The following is a 22633-nucleotide window of genomic DNA, read 5'->3' as shown; positions in this document are numbered from 1 at the left end:
TCGGTAGTAATGGAAAAGTCTGTTTTCAGTTGAGGTTTATTTCACTGCATGTATTGGGAATCGCTAGAACTCGAGCAAAACGCACAATGTAGTTCTGTGTGCCAGAGTGGAGCTTTTAAATTGCTGTTGTGTAGAATTATTTATGGTGCCAGCAAAGTATCAGCAGAGATGATTAGTTTGGTTTGAATCACTAACTGGATATTAAAATGAAAGCTTAAGAGTTTGTAACTCATCTCTTAGTTTTATTCTGTGTTTTTATTTGACTTCAAAATACAAATCTTTACTAATCTAAGAGAAGCAATTAGAAATTATGAAAGGCAGTATATATGTTGAACTTAAGGATCACAAAGAATACTATAAAATATGCAGAAGGGATAATATTATTTATACTGTTGTAATAAATGTATTATATATTTTTTTTCTGGGATTTATGGGCATTATGCAAGTTAAGTTTGGCAAATACGACTAGATACTGCTAATTACTGTTCCAGTATAACTGATACTAGTTTAATTTTTGCGAAATCAGCTAAATATTCATATTACATATTTGCTTGAGATTTTTTTATTTTTAACAATAGCTTCAGTTCAATTGTATGTTGCTCTATTGGCGTACTTTAGAGCAATACAGACTCATGTAATGTTGAACTGGAAACTGTAAACATAATTAAGATGATAGTGCTGTTATGAGGTAATTAAGTTCAGAAACATTATAAACACAAAGGGGAAATGTTTTATTCACAAGAGAGGTTAACAGTGATTTGTCTGTTTTAAAGTTTTCTTTCAAGTGATTTGATTTTTCTTAATCCAAAAACTGGGCTTCTCAGTTTGAAAGATGTTAAGTTATGTTCTTCTTCCAGCTGAATATGACTGAAAAGATGGGATGTGTGTGTTCTCTGAAGGTAAAGATTTTTCATCAGATTTTGTTTTCTTGAAGGAATGAGAGCTCAATTTTGAGAAATTAAAATATCCCTTCCTGTAAAACATAAGTACAATGATGTGTGTAATTGCAATACATTGTTTAAAAAATTATATATTTAATTTAGTTGAGTATTTCTTGCCTTTTTCATTTGTTTTTCTTTTTTTAATGAAAGGTACAGCTGCTGAGGCTGGTAAAACTCTGATTTCAAGAAGCTTGTATTGATTTGTCCCTATCTTGATTGGAAATACATATCTTTGGCTGGTATTCCTGTTCCTATCTCACTTTTTCCTGGGCGGATGATTATAACATCCTTGCCCAAGGAAGGCGTGATGTATCTCCCTGTAGACCTCATCAATACCGTAGCTGAATTGTCCTTAGGGTTTTCAGCGGAGCAATGTAAGCCACTGCTTTTCCCTCGGGATCAGGTTGTGCCGTCTCTGACGTTCCCAGCCTGCGACAGGCCAAAGGAAAGGCCTACGTCTGATTCTCAAACTATTTTGCATTTATAATACTCGCACTGCTTTACTTCTAGGCCATTTTGTAAATACTTGGGACTAGTGTAATTTTTGTTTTTCCGTGTTACGTATGAGATCATGGATCAGAGAGGAATTGAGGTTGTTGTGTGCATGCTTTACTATTTTTAACATACTTCGATTTACCTTTCAGTGTAGCTTGTGTTCTAGATATTTTTGCTGTTCCGGTGGCGAAGGGACGGGCTCCTCCAGCTTTTTGCACGTGTGCCCAGTGCGGCGCTGGGCAGAGGCAGCGGCTGCCTGTAACCGCGCGGAGCAGCGGAGCGTGAGGAGCGTGAGGAGCGCTCGGTTCGCGCGGCAGCGCTGCGCCTGGCGCCCTGCGGCGGGGCGCGGGGGAATCCGTCCCTGCGCGCTGATACCCGCGTTAGAGGCGGGAGTTGAACCAAGATTCGGGGTATAAGGTTGGCTGATCCCGTGCTCCCTTTCTGTACACGAAGGCTGATTTCTGGCATAGAAAACGTAGCTAGAGAGCTAGTGGTGTCTGAAGTGCCTCAGTTGTTTCCTAGGTGGGTGTCTCATGGATTTCCTGGGGGTAAATTCCGTAAGTGAGTTTTGGTACTGACGACCAGCTTGTCCCAATACTTTGTGTGCCTGCCACCAACTTAGAAGGGGGAGGCGAGCCGCGTTGTGCGTGGGGCCGTGAGGGCCCGACCTCGCTCGAACAGGGCGCGCGTTTCTGAACCCCAGCTGGGTGATCTGGCCCGAGCTGCAGCTCTCCGCCTGTGCCGCTCGTCCTCCCCCCTCTCTGCCCCCGGCGTTTGCCACGTGGGCGAACCGAACCCCTTCACCGGGGCATGAGGGGAACGGCAGAGCCTGCGTGGGGACGGGAGGAGAGGAGCCGGGGAGAGGCGGCTGGCGAGGGTCCTCCTTGGGAGGTTGGCTGAGCCGCTGGACGGAGCCGCCTTCCCTGTCCCGGCCCGTCGGCCGCCCTCTCCCTTGTGAGCAGCGGTGCGCCGGCGCCGTCAGGTGATGACTTCTGCTCCCTGGAAATTTTCTCGCTGCATGGGGTTTTAGCAGGGTCCCCCTAGGGCTCCTTTGGTCTCTGTTGACCTAATAATAATTCTGTGTTCCATGAGTTATGGAGTTTCTTTGTTTTGGTTTGTTTTTTTTTAATAACAGTAATAACATTAATGTTTAAAAAAAGTCTTCTAGAATTCTTTTGCACTTGTTTTAAATTAGTCTTAACAATTCAGCGTTGTTTTATGTATTTTTTTATTGTATTTCCCTTTATTGTTACAGTTTGCAATCCTTGAATATCGGCTAAAAAAAGAATTGTTTTGTGATTCAAATTTTAGAACTTGACAGAAAAATCTGAAAAAAGTTAATCTAAGTTAATGCTTGTTTGTTTTGAACCCGCTGTATTTCAGTCATGTCTTTCAATGTATTTTATTATCAAATACCTGACAGAATTTATGCATAACTCCACATAACAGAGTTTAATCCAGTTCTAGCATGAACTGCAAATTGCCAGTAATTCCTCTAATGTACAATAAGTGTATATCCTTCTATATGTAGATGACTATTTCATCTTGACAAATGATTAGATATCTTGGGCTTAATGTATGTTAAACTGAAATGAGAATAGTGAGAAAGTCATCAGGTATTTTCAGATGTATTAATACGGCTTGGAAGAAAATTTCAAAGTCAACTGCTACTTAAACTTGTATGTGGAAGACAGGATAGAGGAAGAGCTTGCCAGCAAAGCACAGGTTCATTTGCTCTTGTAGAGCTTTGCTGCCCAGCTCCTGCCAGTGTTGGAGAATGAACGTTAAGATTTCAGTGGATTTTTTTTTTCCCTGGATCCTAGCTGTCCAGTACCATTTCCTGCCCTTCAGGAGGAGATACGATGTGCTTATCACCTCTCTCGAAAGACAGCTAGGATTGCTGGATATCCCAGCATTTTTACAGTTTCTATTTTTTTTATGTCTTTCTCTACTATTAATTAATCCAGTGTCTGTTTTATCTTCTATTTCACAGATCAGCAGCAACAAGTAATTTGTGCAGTATAATTTAACTTCTTGCTGCAGGAGTTCTTAACAGTTTCACTGCTGCTGTTAAGCTTTCTTAAAGCTAAATTCTGATTCTTGTTAACACAGTTTGGAGAATCGAGGCATTGACATTTTTAAAAACTGTGGAAGACACAACAGTGCCATCAGTTTAGCTCATATTTGCGAAACTATGATCCTCCAGAGCAGAGACTTAATTCTTGAAAAAGGAAAGGAGGAGGAAAGCTGATGATAACATCTATGCTCCAGCATTGGCTGTGGAACTCAAGTGGGAGCTCCACTAGCAGTTTGGTTTTGCTATTATCTGTTTAGTAATGTAACATTTTCACTTAGAAGGTTTGCATATGCAACACGCGTGCTGTGCGTTGTGTGTTGTCTGTGTATTTCTGAAAACGGAATTGCTGCTTGGGCAGGGCACTGGCAGCTTGATTAAAATGCTTCTCAAGTAGTAGTGTGTTCACAGTGTAACATCCTCCTTAGATTACGATGCATAGCAACAAATACTTACTTGTGGAATGGGATAAGGTGTTTTAATCTGTAATCAATGGTAAAGCTTTATTTTTTATTTTTTTAAAGACAAATTTTGGAGGAGAAAATTCTCCTAAATACTTAACCTAGTTCAATAATAACATAAAAGAAAGTTTTCTGAATTGAAATGGGGGGGAAAAAGCCCTGGAAAATAGCCTTTCATGTATGTTTGGCCATTTCAGTGATCTACTTACATCAGCTGGGAAGTGGAGATCAAATGCTGTTAAAGACACATTTGAAATATGAAAGCACCCATTATAGTTCGTAACAAGTGTTTTAAGTTCAGTCTGCCCAAAACCTGTTATAGTTTTGTTAAAGGGAAGATGTTAGTGTTAGAACAGTGCATAGCTAGAGCATGCTTATATGAAAAGACATTTATCTGAGGCTTAGTAGCCTCAGGAGACAGTGTTACCTTGTTGATAGTCCTGTTTGGAGGTAGGAGGAGAATATTTACTGTTCGGTAAACCTCTGACAAGACGAGCTGGTGAGAGTGGTGGCATTTACTCTCCTGCAATACTTGTAAAGAAAGAAGGGCTTGCAAAATTAAACAGTGCAATATTCAGTGATTATAAATATTGCATGATTCAGTTTAATTCTGAAAATCAAGGAAAACCTGAAAAGGAATTCTATTCGTATGGTAAGATTTAGGAGACTTTTACCTTTGACAAACTGTTTCACCTCCAAAAGGAGATAATACTGCCCATCTTTATGTAATTTTTGCTCATTTATAAATTTTCTGCAGTATTAAGGAGAGCATCTGTTCAAAAGTGTTTGGTTTCTTCTTTATTATAATTTATCATGCAGAATGGCAAATTAACCTGGTCAGTATAGCTTAGTTAAGATGATGCTGAGATGTGCATAGAAAGCTAATAAGCAATTGACTTTTTGAGTACATGGACAAACTTCTGCACAAACTGAGAGAATAGCAAATTTGGGAGTTGGAGAAAATTGTGCATGCGTATGTGTGTGTACATACATGTGTGTGCTTGTCTCAATATCCTTACAAGAAAAATGTCCGGGGTGGGTTGCCCAGGCTTACTTTTAGCTCAGAGTTTTGGTCTGCATGAGAAGGCAGTAAGAGTCGCCCGCGCTCACCCTTCTCTGCCGTTTGTGCGGTGTGTGTGTTACTGCAGAGCTCGTAAGGAACTTGTGGAAAACGAGCGGAAGGCAGGACAGTTCCCTCCCCACTCCCAGACTGGAAGCACGGTCTTAGATCAGCTTAAGTTGGTTGTAAAGCCTTGCTCTGACAGTTTCTGAAGAGAGAACTGCAAGAAGTATTACTCAGAAGGTGTATCAGATAAACTAAACAAATCCGGTAGCTCATTATCACTGAAATGACTTATCCTTCTTACATGCGCTCCTGTCTGCATCATCTTACCCCTTCATTTGCACTCATTCTGCCACTTGTGCATCACATTTTAGCTGATTAAACCAAGCTCCAAAAAAAGTGAATAAGCAAGCGGTAGAGCTGGTAGAAAGGAAAGGGGCAGGTTTGCATGCCGTGAGTATGGGAGCGGGGAGCAAGGCTGCGTCTTCCAGGGGCAGCAGGCTGTCAGGCTGGCTCAGTGTGTATCAGTGACCTGCAGAGTGACTCTCAGCCCTTAGGAGAGGCAAAGCAGGGGAATAAGCTCCCTGCCACCAAAAACATAGGAGTGGGAAGTGATGGCTTATTTTTTCTTGTGGTGTGTGTATTCTATGCCCTATCTTGCACCAGCTCTGTCACTCATGGGGCCTTTCTGTGCACTACTTTTAACTTGGGGCGGAAACGCTAACCAGCTTGATTTGCTTTGGGGATTTTTTTTTCCTTTCTTTAGTGAATTGGAGAGGTTCACACTGGAATTCAGTAAATTCCAGTGCCTGTCCATGGTCAGTGACAGGAATGGGGGAGCAGCTGGAGGCAGATGAAAAACATTGAAGTGAAGTGTGTCCTCTCCTGTGTTTGGAATGGTAAACTGTGAAACTGGCTCCCCTGCCTCATAAAACTGTATGTGAAATCTTCCTACTTTCAGGCCCTTGGTGGGGGGGGGGGGCAGGAGTGGAAGGGGGAAGAGAGAGAAAAAAAAGAAAAACAAGAAGGAGAGGTTATAAAAGCCAGTATGTTCCACTGGGAAGGATGCATCATACAAATGGATGCAATTTAGGTATGAAATACGCAGAAAATTTCCTGACGTCAGGGATGGAGGGAAGTTCACAGCAGGTCAGTGGATAAAGGAACAGAGGAAGATTTTCCTTCTTTATATTTTATAGATTAACATTTTTTTCTTCACCTCTGTGTTTTACAGCCATTTGTAACTGTGTTGTATTACTTGCAACATCTGAAACAAGATTTTTGTTTGTATATTATCCTAATTTGGTTTCAGAATAGGAAAAGTACCTACCTGAAACAAATGGTAATGCTGACTGATAGGGTGATGGAAGTAAAGAGTGGTAACAGAAATATATTAGGAATGGAAGACTTTCTGGCCACGCTGAGGGTTGATGCTGACACTTTAACACAGTCTGTGAATTCAAGAAACAGACCTAAGAGACTCAACCTCTGATTCAGTCCAACTAGTGCTGAGGTCCTTGAAGCACTCACTCAGTAGCAGTGACCAGAGGATGTTAAGATCTAGCATCCTTCCAGGAGAAACAAAAGCTTAAAACATGGCAGAATGTCTAAGGCCTGTAGGTGATAGGAATGCTTGGAGAGAATAAAGCTAACAGAGAAAATTATTTATTTTTTTGCTCGTGTTCACTGTGTATGAGCTTCTAGTGGTTCACATGCCAGAACCCTCTTTCTGAGAGACTCATTAGAGAATGTGAACAAGATTTTAGTATCTATAAAAGAGGTAATGGACCAAAAAGACAAAACTGGTAGATGCAAAATTGTGATTTGTGGAGCAGTTTGAGCTGAAAACTGTGATATGTAAACCTTTGCTTCATACCACCATTGTGGCTGAATACTGGAAAATGTTGAATTAGATGCCAGTTTTTAAGAAGGGTTCTAGTGTAGATCGGGGAAACTACAAAGCAATAAATCTGCAATTTGTACCAGATAAATTCTCTAGATGCTATAATGAAGAACAGATTCACACTTGGATAAATGACAAATCATAAGAAAGTCAATCTGGCATTTCTATAGAAAAATCAAATTTCAAAAACATGTTGAAGCTTTTTCAGGTAATCAGCAAGCTTGTTCACAGTTGATACAGTCTACTTAGATTTTGGAGGTGGTAAAAAGGAGTATTTGAGGAAGTTGTTTACAGAAGGATCTGAAAGCTAAGAGGGAGCACCCTTGCCTCGAATTGATTAAAAGATATGATGGAAGAATAAATGGTGATTTTCAACAGTAGAAGGAGGTCACTTGTAGTGTCCTAGGAATCTGTGTTGGCATGTGTACCATATACTGTGTTCATAAATGATCTTTAAAGGGGGTGAATAGTAAGTTGAAAAAAGTTTTTGATATTACTAACTTACTCTGGATAGTAAAATGGAGGGCTGACTGGAATAAAATTTGGAAAAACTGTACAAGAGGAAGAGCTAATGTACATCAAAAAGTGTTAGATAGCATTCAGTGTAAAGTGAAAATGAAGCTCATGGGGAAAAACAGTTCTACCTTCACATCTGGTGATGGGATCTAGTATACTTACCATAAATATTGTAGTAGTATTTAATAGATGAAAATCGCATTTCAGTACTGTAATGGTAAAAAATACAATTAGAAAGTTAGAGATTACCAGGAAAGAAACAGTGATCTGTATGTAAACTTGAGGTGCCCCATGGCTTGAATGTTTTACACAGTTCTGCTCTTCATCTCAGAAAGATTATGATAGAGAACTGATTGAGAAAAATGACTTGGTTCAGGTTATGAAACAAATTTCATTCAGAGAACAGCAAAGAGGACTCGGGATCTTTACACCAGAAAGGTGTTGATGGGTAGATAAAATGAAGGTCTATAGAATTGTGAATGACACAAAGATAGTAAAAAGGAGATAATCTTTCACTGTTTTTTCCAATACAAGAATCATCCATGTTTAGCTTGCAAGCTAGTACTGAACGATCAAAAGGAAGTTGTTCCTCCAGTGTGGGTAGTGACTGTGGTGAAATCCTGTCCGCAGGACGTTAATATTCTATGGTAAAATTTAACATTAAATTTTATCAGTTCAAGAGGTGACTGGATGAGTTTATGGAAGAGAGTTCATTGAAGGCAGTTAAATACAGAGATAAGATTTGTAGCACAAGAAGTCCCTATGGCAAATTGCTTCAGAACTAGGTGAGTATTTGGAGAAAATGCCACTACTTGCTTATCTCATTCGATCAGTCTTCCCAAGATGTCTGCTTTCAGCCACTCTCAGAAACGGGATAATAGGCGAGATGCAACTTTGAGGCTGGCCGTTCTTCTGCTAGCAGAGCTCAAAGTGGCTCTGTGTATTTACAAGAAACATTTATTTATTTCTGAGAAGATACAAGTTGTAAAGTGAAAATGGCACAGGATAATGTAGGTTTTCCGTTACTGAGGACTAATGAACCACATTTGACACTGATCACTTTGAGATTGTAGGGTAGGAAAAATATTTTCTTTAGGAAAAAAGCTGCAGTAGTTGATTATTCTTTCTCTGGTGATAGAATAGCAATCCTTCTCCAGTTCCATTGTAAAATTGCAGAACTTTGGTTAATTCACGTATCCAGGTATGGAATACTTCAGTTTCATGGGAAATTTTTAAAGCACTTAGGTAATGTAGATCACTGTATGATGTGAATAAAGCCTCAGATCTGCAGGTGAGTAAAAATGAATATGTGTGGTTTTGGAAGTGATTGGACTGTATATCAAAACTAAAATAACAGACTTGAGGTTCTTATCTAGAAAATGCTCCTGTAATAGTTCCTGATTGTGAAGACTTAATTTTGAAATGATGAATGGTAAGTTGGTGAAGCCATTTCAGGTGTTGAGCAAAAGGCCATAACTATTTTTTCCTAATTATTATTTTTTGAAGTTGTACAGAAAAAAGAAGAAATAAACATGTAGCTTATTTTTAAAATGCATTCAGAAGTTATGAAGGTGTTCTGGATCTTCCCCTCCTACTCTCCAAAATGTTTTTGATACTCTCATCCAGCTTTTTACATCTTTTAAATAGAATATCAAGTCTGGTGTCTTCTCTGTTTGCTGGAGATTTTTGTGGATGAGTCAGATGTGCATTAGTAGTTCTCACTGTTTTAATTAAAGTGGCAGAATTGCTGAATCCTTACCAAGGCAGACTAGGGTGGAGGGGGCAAAACAAAACAAAAAAACCCCTCACATCTCATCTCAATTCTCAGGTTAATCATCCATGGTGTCTCTAAAGGCATAATCACTTCATCCTTTTAACCACCTACAGAGTCTTCTAACATACACAGTAGTTTAATATCTAAAGTAAGAACGAGCACAAAAAATATTTTAAATTGCCAAATGAAAATTTATAGGTTTTCAAACACCAAAAAGTGCTTTTAAAGGGGATGGTGTAAATTCTACATTTTCCCCTTTTGAAGGTATTTTTTTTTATTTAAGCAGTAGTCCAACAGGCAGGCACAAGACAATTCTCTGGTGACAGTAACAAAATAATTATTATATATGAGATCATGGCCACATTGCGGAGTTCTAACAAAACTGGACAAATCTTTTCAGTAGTTATCTGTTATGAGTGCTTTAGCATAGGCATGGCACAGATTTTATGCTTATTTTTATGTTGGGGATGTAGAACTGAGAGTCATACACTGAAAGAAAATGGATGAGACCATGAGATTAATTTGAGGCCCTTAACGTGAAGAAACTCAGAACTTTTTGTTGTGTGAGGAGTATTGGCTATTGATAAATTTTGGCACTGTTGTGTCACTAATTTGAGCAATTACTGAATTAAGCTCAAATCTCAGTGTTAATGGCTTTGGGTTGAGTTACTTTCAGTATTTAGCAGTAGTCTTCATTCAGTCTTCGCTTCTATAATAGTTGAGAAATTTTAAGCTACCATATATCCTGTTCATACAGATAAATGAAGGTCCGTTTTTTATTTAAATAGGTTCAACTGCTGCTGCCCTGTCTTCTTAACTGGTATGTAAATTCCATTTTCTGATGCTTATATGTGGTAGCTAGCATCAGATTCAGTTTGTTATTTGTGTATGTTTCAGATCTTACTGATGGTTTCCCAGTCTTGTTCCCAACACTCTTGCATCAATTTGACAAGAATCTTGCAAGTGAGCTTCAGTCTTGGTTTGTGCATTGAACCTGCCATGAAATGCTTGGTTCAAGCCATACACTAATGTGTTTGGTGTGGGTCTGGCTATAAGAATATTTTAGATAATATTTTAAGGAGAAGTATAATTACCTTGTTTTATATTAAATTACAGGTTTTAAATGATATACGAGCTTAAGTTTAATTAGGATACTGACAAATCATTAACAAAAAATGAATTTTGTAAGGGGCATGCTGGAAGCTACAAACTTCATTCAGCGATACAATGTTTATCCAGAGCTTTAACAGCGTTTTAAAATGCTGAAAATCAGCTGTGCTTAAGAAAAAGATTTGCACCTCTCCCTTTTTGTAGCAAAATAAGAAAGCACTTTTATAATGTTAGTCATGAAATTTTGACAGCATTCAAATTAGTGACAATCTAATTATATTTTCCATAGAAAATTCTGAAGTTTATTCTACTGACTTATCTTTTTTGGAACTGCTACAAAACATTGCTTTAAAAATTCTCTTTACAAAAAAATTACTGTAAACATAGAGAAATCAAAGATTCATTAAAATCTTATTTGCAAGTTTTATTACCCTTGATACTTCCTTTCTTAAAAATGTAGTACGAATACAATCTCTTTTGGACTCTCTAAAGGACAAACTAATATCTCAAAAGATTCTAAAGTTGTAGCTTCATTAATGCTTTTTTGAACCCAGGTTGGTTTGAGAATGTGGGTTTAAAAGATGCGTACTTTCGATGTAGTTTAGCTAAGTCAGAGAAGGCCTCTGTAAGGTTGTGTAGAAAACCACCATCGATTCAGAGTTTTGTGGTTTGGCATGTCCCTGACTTTGGGATTTCTGTGAATGCTAGCTGTGCTTCTTCTACTCTGTCGCCATGCTCAGTCGTGGTGAAAAAACTATGGTCTTGCTTCTTTTTTCCTTTGGAATGGAAAGTAAAAGTATAGTAAAGGGCAAAATTCAGTTTTAATTAGAAACTAGAAGTAAATATAAAGGCAGTCTTTGACTTGTATGTCACTTCTGTTTTTCTCACATCCTGATTTTTTTAGGTGCTCTCCTTGTTAATAGTTCTTTAGAGTTTGCTAAGATTTAGCATTGTCTTTCAACACAGTATAATTGCAACATACGCTTCTTTTGCAATATTCCATCCACTTGTGAGTCTTTTTAATCTGAATGACAGTTCCTCAAGCAGTGCTAAAGTGTAAGGTTGTACTCAGCCAGACCAATATGCAATTTTGGGGAGAGGTGATTTAACTCAGAGCTTAGGTATGATGTAATTTGTGCAACTGGAATGCAGATTCTCCCTTCTGCCAGGAGAAAAAAAAGAGAGAAAAAAATCCTCATAAAAATAGGGTTTAATTAATTGTGTTTCATTAAACTCTTTTCTGACAAAAGTCAAGGTTATTTTTAGCTAAGTTTTTCCACAGACTGTTCTACAGCATTGTTACAAAGAGGCTCCTCTCTAAGTCTGTCTGTTAACTGTCAGACCCTACAAATGATGCTCTATTTTAACAAGAATTCTTTTGATTTTGGAGAGGGTACAATATATTGGCAAGTGACTTAAGCTCCAGGCTTTGTTTGATATTAGTGTGCTCCAGACATTCAGCAACTCTATATCCAGAAAATGCAGTGACCTGTTTCTTACAAGAAAATTAAAAAAGTACAAAATGAGAGTCTAAATTGGGTACCTTCACATTATATTTGAGTTGTCATTTTTGCCTTGCTGCAGTAGTCTCTCTCTCCTGGATTCTTAAATTAGGAAGGGAAAGAATCCATAATACAAGTACTAGCTCCTTTAAAAGTCCTCAGATGTTTATGTTCATATGTGATACCACCACTTCTCCGCTGAAAACTCCCTAGCTGCACTGTCAATGCTGTGAAGATCTGTATCGCTATGTGGTACTGCCACAGCACGTTAGGGGGGACCCTTGAGGGTGAGCTGTGATGGGCAGCAGGACCAGAGCAGCCAGGCTGGCCCCAGCTGTGGGCAGGATGTTCCCTCTGCAGTTGTTCTGCTCTGGCATGGCCAGTACAGTTGAGAATATGGTTGCCTGGATGTCCAAATCCCGGGGAGCTGCTAGCTAAGGAGGTCAGCAACCAGTCACTGACCAGAAGCTCCTTGGGCCTGCTTTTCTAAGCAGGTGACACAAACAAGTCTGACCTCCTCCATTCTTTTTTGAGAAAGCAGCAATGTACTATCCAAAACCATTTGCACAAACATGCAAGAAGAAAAACTGGCAAAGAGTGGTTTTCATTTAGTGAATATGGTGGTATTGTGCTCAGGCCACTGCCACTGAGGAAGTGCTTAGTGGCATCCTAAAAGAGGAACGGAGATGTCACCAGATCTCAGAGGCTTCATTTGAGGATCTCTGTGTTATGTGTGTGCAGATCTCTGAGAACTACACCCAGCTGTTCAGTCTGTCATCTTCATGGATACAGGATCTATACCTCTGGATGATCTTCTGAAATAATTTTGTAACATAAGCCATTGACATTACCAAATATGAAGTGAACACATTTTTAGGCTTAGAGCTTTTTCCTCAAATATAACAAGAAGCAACTTTTTGCCAGGCTTGACGCAAGAACTCAGGAGTCTGAACACTAGTTGCTTTTCATCTGCAATTGTGTTAGCTGTTTTATTGAAAGATTGTTGCTGCTCTGGGTAAGCCTTGTTTTCTTAAATCTGTAGGCTTTACACCTTTAACAGCACTTTGATACACTTGCCATTGAAGGCTAAGTCTTACAACAAACGCTAGGTGAGTTAGTTTTGCATTTTGAGATTTGATTACCCTTTTCCAGTTTTCTTAAGTGTTATCCATCTTACCATTCATGTTAAGCTATTTAACTATCCAATTTTTTGCCATATTTCCTAAATATTATAGATTAGATGGAGCAGGAAAGCAGATAAAAGGTTAACAGCTGTTTGTGTTATTTTCTAGAATTAAGTCTTTTTGAAGGATGACCTACCATGGCCTATGAAGTTAGGTTGGCAGAAGAGTGTGCCTACATCGATAAGCTTTCGGTGTGGATTAGACCCTGTATGCAGACGTGTTTTGATTTAACTACAGTCCCTGTCCTGGAAGGATCGAGGGCACATTCTGCTAGCTTGAAAGCAGACTTGCAAACCTGTCACTTGCTGTTCTATTCATACACTCTTACAAGAGTATTTTTTTTTTTAATTTAGTATCCTTTCTGAATACTTATTTTAGGAGAGCAGTTCTGCAAAATATGGCCTCCCTTGGTTTGGACTGGTGATTGATCTGCAGAATAGGAACTGCAGAGGCTATTTTTAAGAAAAGATTCTTTTTAATTGGTTGCTATTTTACATTTTTTATTTTTTTGATATTGTCTCCAGAGACCTACATTCCAGATCTATTTTCAGTATTTTGATTTAGAAGAAAAATACAGAGGAACACTTTGTTCATTGCTGCCTTCTGTATTTTTGACCTTAAGCATTTAACTTCATGCAGAGGCATTTGTCCAGCCTTAATAGTCACTTACGCAGCAATATATTTAATGACACAATTACTGAGTGTCCTTTTCATTCCCATTATGGTCATATTAGCATGTAGAAGATGGAATTATTAGTTTGACTTAACCCTCATGCAAGTATAGAATCAAGAAAAAAAATGAAATAAAATTTCTGTGAAGTCTTAAATTTATGTGGGTCATTTGGGTGAGGTTTCTAATCTTTGTTTTGGTCCTAGATGAAAGAAGCTGATAGAAGAACTGTTACTTTATTTTCAGCCTAGCCTAAAACTATTGTCCTACTAGTACCTACACTTTTAAAATACGTAAATTGGTAAATCACCTGGGATTTTTTGCAAGAGTTTTACTATTTAGGCAATTTGTTCATTTTTAGATTTGATCCTTTCCATGAGAAAATTACTTCCAGTCTCTTCTGAAAAGCAGCATAATTTGACTTAAAAGAAGCATCCAAGCACTGCAAGTATGGTAGGGATTTCTCTAAGTCTGTATCCATAAACTTTTTTTAGGCATGGAATCATATGCTAAGTTATTTAGCCTTACAGAACTGTCAGAAGCTGACAAAAATTTATTTAAAAAAAAATCTAGAAATTCTTTTCACATATGTTGCTAAAGCTATGTTCTTCTACATAAAGAAAATATGGCTCTGCGGGCTTTATCAGTTGCCTTGTTTTCTGTTGCGACTCTTCTGTTACTGGTGTAGGAGTGGGGCAGACTCCAGCTGCCTTCCAGATGAACTTCAGTTTCTCTTGTAGGTACCAATAGGAGAACGCTTATAGTTAAAGCTAGTTCTAGAGTGTGCTTATATGTAACGCTACGAGTGCTTGCATCCAATTTCTGACTTCCTCAGAAGGATTAATAAATTGATTTGTACGGAAGAGCATGGAAAGTAGCAAGGTGCAATAAGCAAGTTATGTCTTCAAGTATTTCCGGGTTTTCAAAAGAACCATTGCTGTTCCAATATGCTGCCTGTCCAAATATATATAAATGAGTAACGAGTAAGCTAAACAATATGGCAAGCTTTGGCTTTCCCTCAGACAGGTACTTGGTTTTATGTATTTTTTTCTGTGTTTCTTCGATAATACCTGGAATCTTCTCACTCTACAACTCTTAAAGCCTTCTTCTCCAGCATCTGTATGGCCCTGAATTTCAGGTAGTATCATTCCAGTTACAATGATTATGTTACTTGTTAATTGACTAATTCACAGGGCAGTGCTGATACTTAGCTAGTCCGGGATGATCAGACTAGCTTGTTTTTCGGTCCTTTGAAAGTCTGCATGCTCAAATTCAACGTAAGAAAGGGTGAGAGAATGTTTTTTGTTTCCTAGATAACATATTTTCCAGAATTGTTGTTGGTGTTTTTACAGGAATGTAGTGCCAGTGTATGCTACTGCTGGCAAGCACAAAGTTACTGTTTTTTCAGTTGTCCTAGCAGAGGAGGAGCTTTCCAGAGGAGAAGGTCAAAATAGCCATCAGAAGCTTGCTCACTTGCTAGTTAATTCTCTGTGTTGGATACTGGTCCAAAATACCGATATTCATTAAATAGCTCCTCTCTTTGCTGCTTAGAGTTTTGCCTTAGATAATCTAATATCCTTGCTTTGTTTTCTAAGGCACAAGTAATAAATATTTTCTTGTTTCAGTGTGGAGTCCATCTTAATGCATTTTGCATTGCACTGTGCAGCTAGCTTGCATGTTTATTTTTGTAACAAGCTTTGTTCCAGTCTAATTGTCTCTAGTGATGCCAAGATTTAGAAATTTTATGATTTGACCTAATTAATTTTTAACATATTCGGAGGATGGCACTCACACCAGACGAATCATGCTCCCAATTCATACAGAAAACAAATAATGTTCATCTTTCTGTGTAAATACTACTGATCTCTAAAAGACTTTGTAATGTACAAATCAAGAGCCATTGTAAGGGCAATATATTCTGTAATATGTGTTGTTTGCTTATTGTTCAAACATAATGATACTTCATCTCATTTTTGTTTTTAAGCATTGTTCTTATCTATATAAATCTAGCAGTTTTCCAATATTGTATGATAAAAAAGTTGGGTTTAAATATTTTTTTAATCCTTTTTCTTGGTTACTGTATTTATTGGCAAGACAAGGATATCCAGGATGCATGAAGTAAATATTTAATTTAAAGGGAGGAGCTTATGAAATCACATATGGAAGTAACCCAAATTTCTTTGTGGTTGAAATTAGACAAAAATGAACAGACAATTTATTTTCTTCTGTATTTGTCTTATGGTGTGGCATGCTCATTTTTATTCTCAGAAAAATTGCTGCCATATTTCTGTAAAAATCTAGTGGTGGTCTTGCTTGCATGCTGTCTAGTCCCTAAGAATTCCTTGGAACAGAACAAAATTGTGTTGTAAAATCTAAGGATGCTCACGCAGTCTGAAGAATAAATTGGATTTTCTTTGGGTTTCGGTATTTCTAAGTGATAGAACTATGCTAAAATTTGTCTGGAACCTTCAAGTTTTGTGGCATCTGTGTCTCACTTCTGTGGTCTGACAAGAAAAAATTTCAAAAATGACATATATTTTGAAGTGTATGTATTAGTATTTGGGTGTGTGCTCCATTGTGCGTGTGTGTATGCCGACATTTCCATTTTATTATAGTGCTCCGAATGATGCTGTTTCTGGTCCATCCTTTACATATTGTTGATGAAGCTTTTAAGAACTCTAAATTGCAAATGATTCCTCCGTAGGCTGTTGTGGCATTGGATTCGATAGATATTGGAAATGTTCATTTTCTTCTTAACTTTTTTTCCCCCTGTTTAGAGTTTACTGATTTTTCATTTAAAGCAACCCGAATCTAATAAGGCACACACTTTCCGATTTCTTCGTGGTTAGACCGCTCTGCTGCAAGTGCAAGGGATTGTGTCTGAGCAGGTAACATAGCCGCAGGCATTAACTTGCCCGGAAGAGAAGCGGGAAGTAGAGTGCTGCAGAGCGTAAGTGCCTTCAATATCTTTGAGCCAGTAAGTCCCTTTCCAGCTCTTCAGTAACGGTATCACAGCAGAGGCGTGTGGAGAACCCGTAGCGCCACAGAGGACGCCCAGGGCGAGTCTGTGCCTCTCGGGACAGGGGCTTTGGGGACTCATGTGCACTCCCCTTCCCCGCGGTGCGTTGCAGCCTCCCGCCTGTCCTGGCAGCTGCCGCGCGGACCGAGCAATGCTGAAGTCACGGTTGCGTCGAGTTCTTCTCGGCTTGCGCGCGCGAGGCGAGCGGCTGGTCGGCGGCGGACGCCCTGCGAGAGCGCGGGGCTTAGCTTTCGCGGGCGCTCGCCACGGCCGCTGGCCGGCTCGTGGTTTGGCTCCCGAGCCGAAACGCACTGCGACACCGGGTAGTAAAACTCGGACTAGAGCGGCGTCTGCAGTACACGGCAGGAAGGGAGAGGGACGGAGGCAGGCCCTGGCGGGCGTGAGGGGGGAAGGTGCTTTCTGTCCCCGCTGGGGCGGGATGCTCGGGTTTCTTACGGAGTCCCTTCGTTTCGAGCTGCGCCCTGGAACGGACGGCCCGAGCTGTAGCGCCCGCTCGCCGCTCCAAACCTGGCGAGGAAACGTGGGCCAGGGCGCGCTTCTGGCGTCTCTGCCTCCCTTTAACTGATCTAAATACTTCTCTTAGCAGAGTCAGAAAATACACAGGAAATAAACGAACTAGCCTTCCTGTTTACATCTGCTGCCTGCTGTCTGCCCTCGGCGGGGGGAGGCTGTGCTGAAGGCCGCGTGCTGCGGGGGTGAGGTTGGCGGTGAACAAGCCCTGAAGATGAACAGGGAAGTTTTTACTAAGTTATCTTTCTCCTAGCTTAGATTTCTCTTTTACTCAGTGGCTAATAATAATAATAAAAAAAAGCTTAAAACCCACTTCAATTTTGCTCCTGGTTATTGAAGATCTCTTCTGATAGAGGAATGTCTTTGAAAACCATTTTAACTACATGTAGTTCAGTATATGTTAGCATGCAAGATAATATCGCAGTGTTTCGAGTGGGATTTGACATAAAAATAGTATTAAAGAGCAAAATGCTTGAAGTTTACTGTGAAATTCAAGTGCAAACTAACATGTTACATTTAAAAAGCAATTTGCACTTAAGGATCCATTACTGTTCATTTTGTCATATTTTATGTATTCATTACAATGATCTTAGTGTTCACTCAGTTGATACTAAAATTCTTAATACTGTTGAAAAGTATATGCATTGGCCATGTGTATTGGAAGATGCATCTTTTTATGTAATACATAATTTTGTGTCCTGCTGAATACCATACTATAGTTCTAAACAAGTATCAATATAGTATTAGAGTTCTCATTTACTAAAATGAGCACTTGCTTTCAAACTGGAATTATTTCATTGTTCGTTTTTATGGATCTCAATGTTTCATAAAGATATTTTACTTATTTTTATATACCCTTAAAGATAGGTAAGTAACGTACATCTCTGAGAATAGCAATTTCTCTATACGGAAATGGATGAAGGGAAAATTGCTTTTTTAATGTCACTTTCAACCTGCTACTGTTTTGTTGAGCCTTTAGCTGACTATATTCTTACTAGCTGAGAAATAATAAATAAAATTGCAACTATCAGGTCTCCAATGCAGTTGTAATAATGAAAATGAAACATATTGCACTATAAAAATGTAATAAGCATTTAAATATATTGTCCTGCTACAAAACATATGGATGATTTCTACTAATTTATAAATTGCTTGAAGCAGCTACCATCTTCTCTAGAACTGTTTGATCCAGATCTGCTTTTTGCTCTGAGCTCTCTGTCCTGCGCTGGCTGAGGTGATTTTAGGTGTTTGCAAATAGATTCAAAATGTGGCTCATGCATTTGGTTTTGAAATCGGTTTTTCTCATTTACCTTTACAAACCATCATAGTGACAAAATGTAATGTAGCTTCTTCTAGAAAAGTATTGTTTTTTCTGAGGAAAACTTCATTTTGTAACAAGTTCAGTTAATTTGTTCTGTGAGTGTAAGCATTTAGTTGTCAGTGAAATTTACGGATGAAAGATGTTGAAATTTAATCTTGTTCCCTGCCAATAAAAAGCAAAATTTAGTATTTTTTTTTTTTTGCTTATTAATATAGCATTGATCATTCAGTTTAAATTAAATACCTGTTCCACTACTAATTTAATGAGTGAATTGTCCCTCTTTTTCTACCTTTGTCATAGAGGGAGTTTAAGGCAGCTAGCTATCTTACAGTCTCCTTGCTCGACTAAATTGGGTAGGAACAGTTCATCTTCTTGACGTGTGGCTTCGAAATACAATGATAAGCGTTTTTATCCTGTTTGAGTTCTTCTCTGTAGCATCTGGCAAGCTTTCTTCTTGTTTTGTCAATGAGAAAATTATTCTTGTTTCATACATGAATTATTTCTTAATATATGTATTTCTATGGATATGATGACTGTTTTGTAGTCACAGGTTACATAGGTAATCTGTGCATGTTCTTTTCAGGAGAGAGGTCACGTGGATAGTATCTTTGAGCCAAAGATAAAATTGCCTTAAAGAACATGTTTTTTCTGCATAATTTTGCAAAATACATGCTTTATGATGGTGTCTAATGTTAACTAAAGCCAAGCAAGGCTCTTACATTTGACTTTAGTAAATATTTTGAATTTATCTTTACAACTCTTTGCAATTGTAAAATCTTACTTACTTAAATCTCTTGAGACATAATTATTTTTATATAAAATGATAGTTTAAAAGGAAATGTCATTTCCTTTTAGAGCTACTGATTAATCTATTTCTGCTTGCAGAGGTAATAATTCATAGTGTAATCACACTCTAATTAGAGAATAATTAGACAGTTCTGGGGAGTCACAATCATATGAGCCAGTCGTTGACCTAGCATGAAACACACACGCTCACACACACACGAAAATACAAAAATGTTTATTTTGGCAAGATTATCGGGTGGAAGTGTATGCCTTTTTTTTTTTTTTTTTATCATGGAGGTTCTTGATCAAAAAATGACAGGAAGTCTTGTTCACTTTATTCATACTGATGTTTTGCATGTGCAGATGGCAAATGAGATTCAGTGTAGGTAAATGTTAAGTGATACAGATTGAAACAGTCCTAACTTTTCATATAAAATAACGGATTATGAAATGCTTGTCATTACGTAGGATACTAAAATATGGATATCATGTAAAAGCATAGTCTCGGTGCTCAGTAGTGGTCAAAAAAGCAAATAGACGACTAGGAGTTAAGAAAGAAATAGAGAACAAAGTAGAAACATTATTATGCCAAAATGTGATCCCGTCACTCATCCCCTATGCAATGTCTCATAAAAAGGATATAGCACAACAAGGCTCAGAGAGAAATGGAGGATCTTGAACTTTGGAGCAGGTTCCTTGTATGAAATTAACATTCTTCGAGACTGGAAAAGAGCTGATGTGGCGGGGGAAGATACAGTAGAAGTTTATAAAACTGGGTGCCAGGGAGAGGGTGACTGCAGAATGACTGTTCACCGCCTCTTGCAATACACCGAATCACGGGGTGTCAGCGGAAGCTGTGAGGTTGCAGATTCAGAACAAACAGATGAAGGTGATTCTTGGGAAGATGTGCCCTGGAATTCTGTGCTATAGTTTGTGGGTGCTAAAAGATCTAGGCTTGAGGGGAAAAGATAGATTTATGGAGTAAGAATCTGCAGAGCATTGCTAAATATCTAGGAATCCCATCTGCCTAAGGGCAGTCTCTAATCTGCAAGTTTCTGGAGGCCAGGAGACTGGGAAAGAAGGATCCATGTGTGCTTATCGTGATGTTATGCTCTTCCTTGGACATCTACACATGGTTATTTTTTCAAATACAGGATACTGGCATATATGGACCTTTGATTTTTCCTGAGAGAGCCCTTTAAATATCATTACACTCAAATTCTTGAGTCTGCTTCTTTTGTATGGGATTTCAGCCTGAAGAATGATAATTCATTCGAGTTAATATTTTGTAACTTAAAACACTTTATTTGGAAAGTGAGAAAGAGAGTATTGTTTTCCCATGGACTGTGCGTATTGGCTTATGGTATAGAACCACAGATACTTGAAGTAAAACGTTAATCTCATATCATGCAGATTGAGGATTTGAACCTGGCTTTGAGCCCCTTGCCCAGGCTGGCTCGCAGCAGTTTGAATGAGCATGTCTGTGTGTGTTTGTCTGTCTTTCTCCAACACTCATTTTTCTAGTCAGTCAGAAATTCTTCTAGAGCGAAAAATTTAAGACCAATATTTCTTTTCAACACCTAGGACCTTTGAAAAAATGTTCTGGCAAAGTCTAACAGAGGTGAGAGAAATGAGACTTGATACTTTTCTTCAGTTTTTCAGAGTCTTTGCAGCATTTCCCGCCCCTTTATACAGACTTGAAATATAATTTCCATTCTAACCATCATTTTCAAGAAAGCTGTCTAATAAAGTTCCTTTTATTTTTATTTATTTATTTATTTAGGGCATTAACCAAAGTGTCATTTGCTATTTGGAAGTTGGAATTTGCCTCCTGATCTCAAGCCAGAGGTTGCAAGCTGATTGTGTGCACGTATACAGCTTCTGTTCAGGAAACCAGAATTGCAGGGTAGCATTTTTTTATTGCAAATTTTACAGAAAATTTGTTTAAAGGAGAGGGGGAAAAAAAGAAAGGCATGTCATCCTATTAAAATTTTGAAGACTTCGAATAAGGCAAGTACTGTAGGTCAGTTGGCCTGTCTTGCTTCAAAATCTTCAGGTTGCAAAAAATAAGATGAAGTGAGGCCTAAGCCTTATCTCTTTAATGAATAAATTAAATTCCATTTTGTTTTCACTGTATAATTCCAGAACACCTGGTTTTATTTACTTACAGAGTACTGAGCTTGCCTGTGTCTTCAAGTGAAAATCAGAGAAAACAATACACTGAACTCCCTATATGTATGTATTTCCTACACTACAATTTTGAGGCTAGTAACATAAATCCACCTCGGATGCCTGATAGAAACAATATGAGGATTCCTTAAGCCGCTCTAATCAGTCCTCAGGCCTCCAGTGAAATCATAAACCTTGTGTGTGTGCTCTCTGTTGCATATTATATAAATATTGCTTAAGCTCCTTTCCTGCTTATACAGAGGCTGCACTGGCAGGGGAAAGCAGGGCCGGTTGCCGCGGCAACGCGGAGGCCGGGGAGGAAGGCTCCGACCGCGCTGCCGTCCCTGCTCTTACGCGAGCAAGGAGATTCAGACCTCCGTTTTTGCATAGGGAATGTATCCCAAGGCACAGAACCGTTTAACAATATTTCTGAATCTATTGAAAAGGTAGATCTGAATAACCATAGAAATTGAAACCTCTTGTTTGCTGTCTCCAATAGGAAATTAATTTTCATTATGTATCTGTTACATTACAGAACAATATTGTTAAATATATACTGTTGTGTTTGCAGGGAAATCTTCCGTCCGGAAGGCAAGGGAAGTTTTGTGCCAGGGACAAAATAGATTGATTTTTTTGGCTTAATCTCCTAGCTTTTCCAATCAGTTTTCATCTTCTACATGCTTTAAAAATCATTTTCACAAAGGTTTTTAATGACTTCTTGAAGAATCTTGTTCTTCTTTTTTACGGCAATGCTATCCTGCTTTTTCTCCAGATTTTCAAAAGATAATCCTCACTTGGTTTTTCTTTCAACCGCTGATCTTTCAGTGGCTCCTGCTTTCCCACTTCCTACTCTTTGCACGATCGTAGCGAAGGGAGGGTTCCTACACCAGCCTCTGCGCACCCCAGCCCAGCCCTGCGAGGGGGGGAGGCCAGGCCCCTCGTGCACCTCATCTGCTGTCCCGTAGTTCGGTACAGTTACTCCTGCTTGTACATTTTTGTTTCCTGTTTCTGTATTAGGTGGTGGTGTTACTTGCTCAAGAAGTGGTTGTAGCTGGCACACATACTTGTGGGGAAGTCAGTTGAAATTAGATGAATTAGGGACGTTGTTTTACAA

General features: G+C 38.7%; 1 protein-coding gene across 4 annotated transcripts in view; it reads left to right on the top strand.

Annotated features, from left to right (window-relative positions):
* SRPK2 (SRSF protein kinase 2) overlaps positions 1–22633 on the top strand; it is a 98656-nt gene that overhangs the window by 16080 nt on the left and 59943 nt on the right. The gene's annotated exons all lie outside the window — the stretch shown is intronic.

Source organism: Rhea pennata, chromosome 1 (genome assembly GCF_028389875.1).
Source record: "Rhea pennata isolate bPtePen1 chromosome 1, bPtePen1.pri, whole genome shotgun sequence".
Taxonomy (NCBI): domain Eukaryota; kingdom Metazoa; phylum Chordata; class Aves; order Rheiformes; family Rheidae; genus Rhea; species Rhea pennata.
This window is presented reverse-complemented; position numbering and strand designations above follow the sequence as displayed.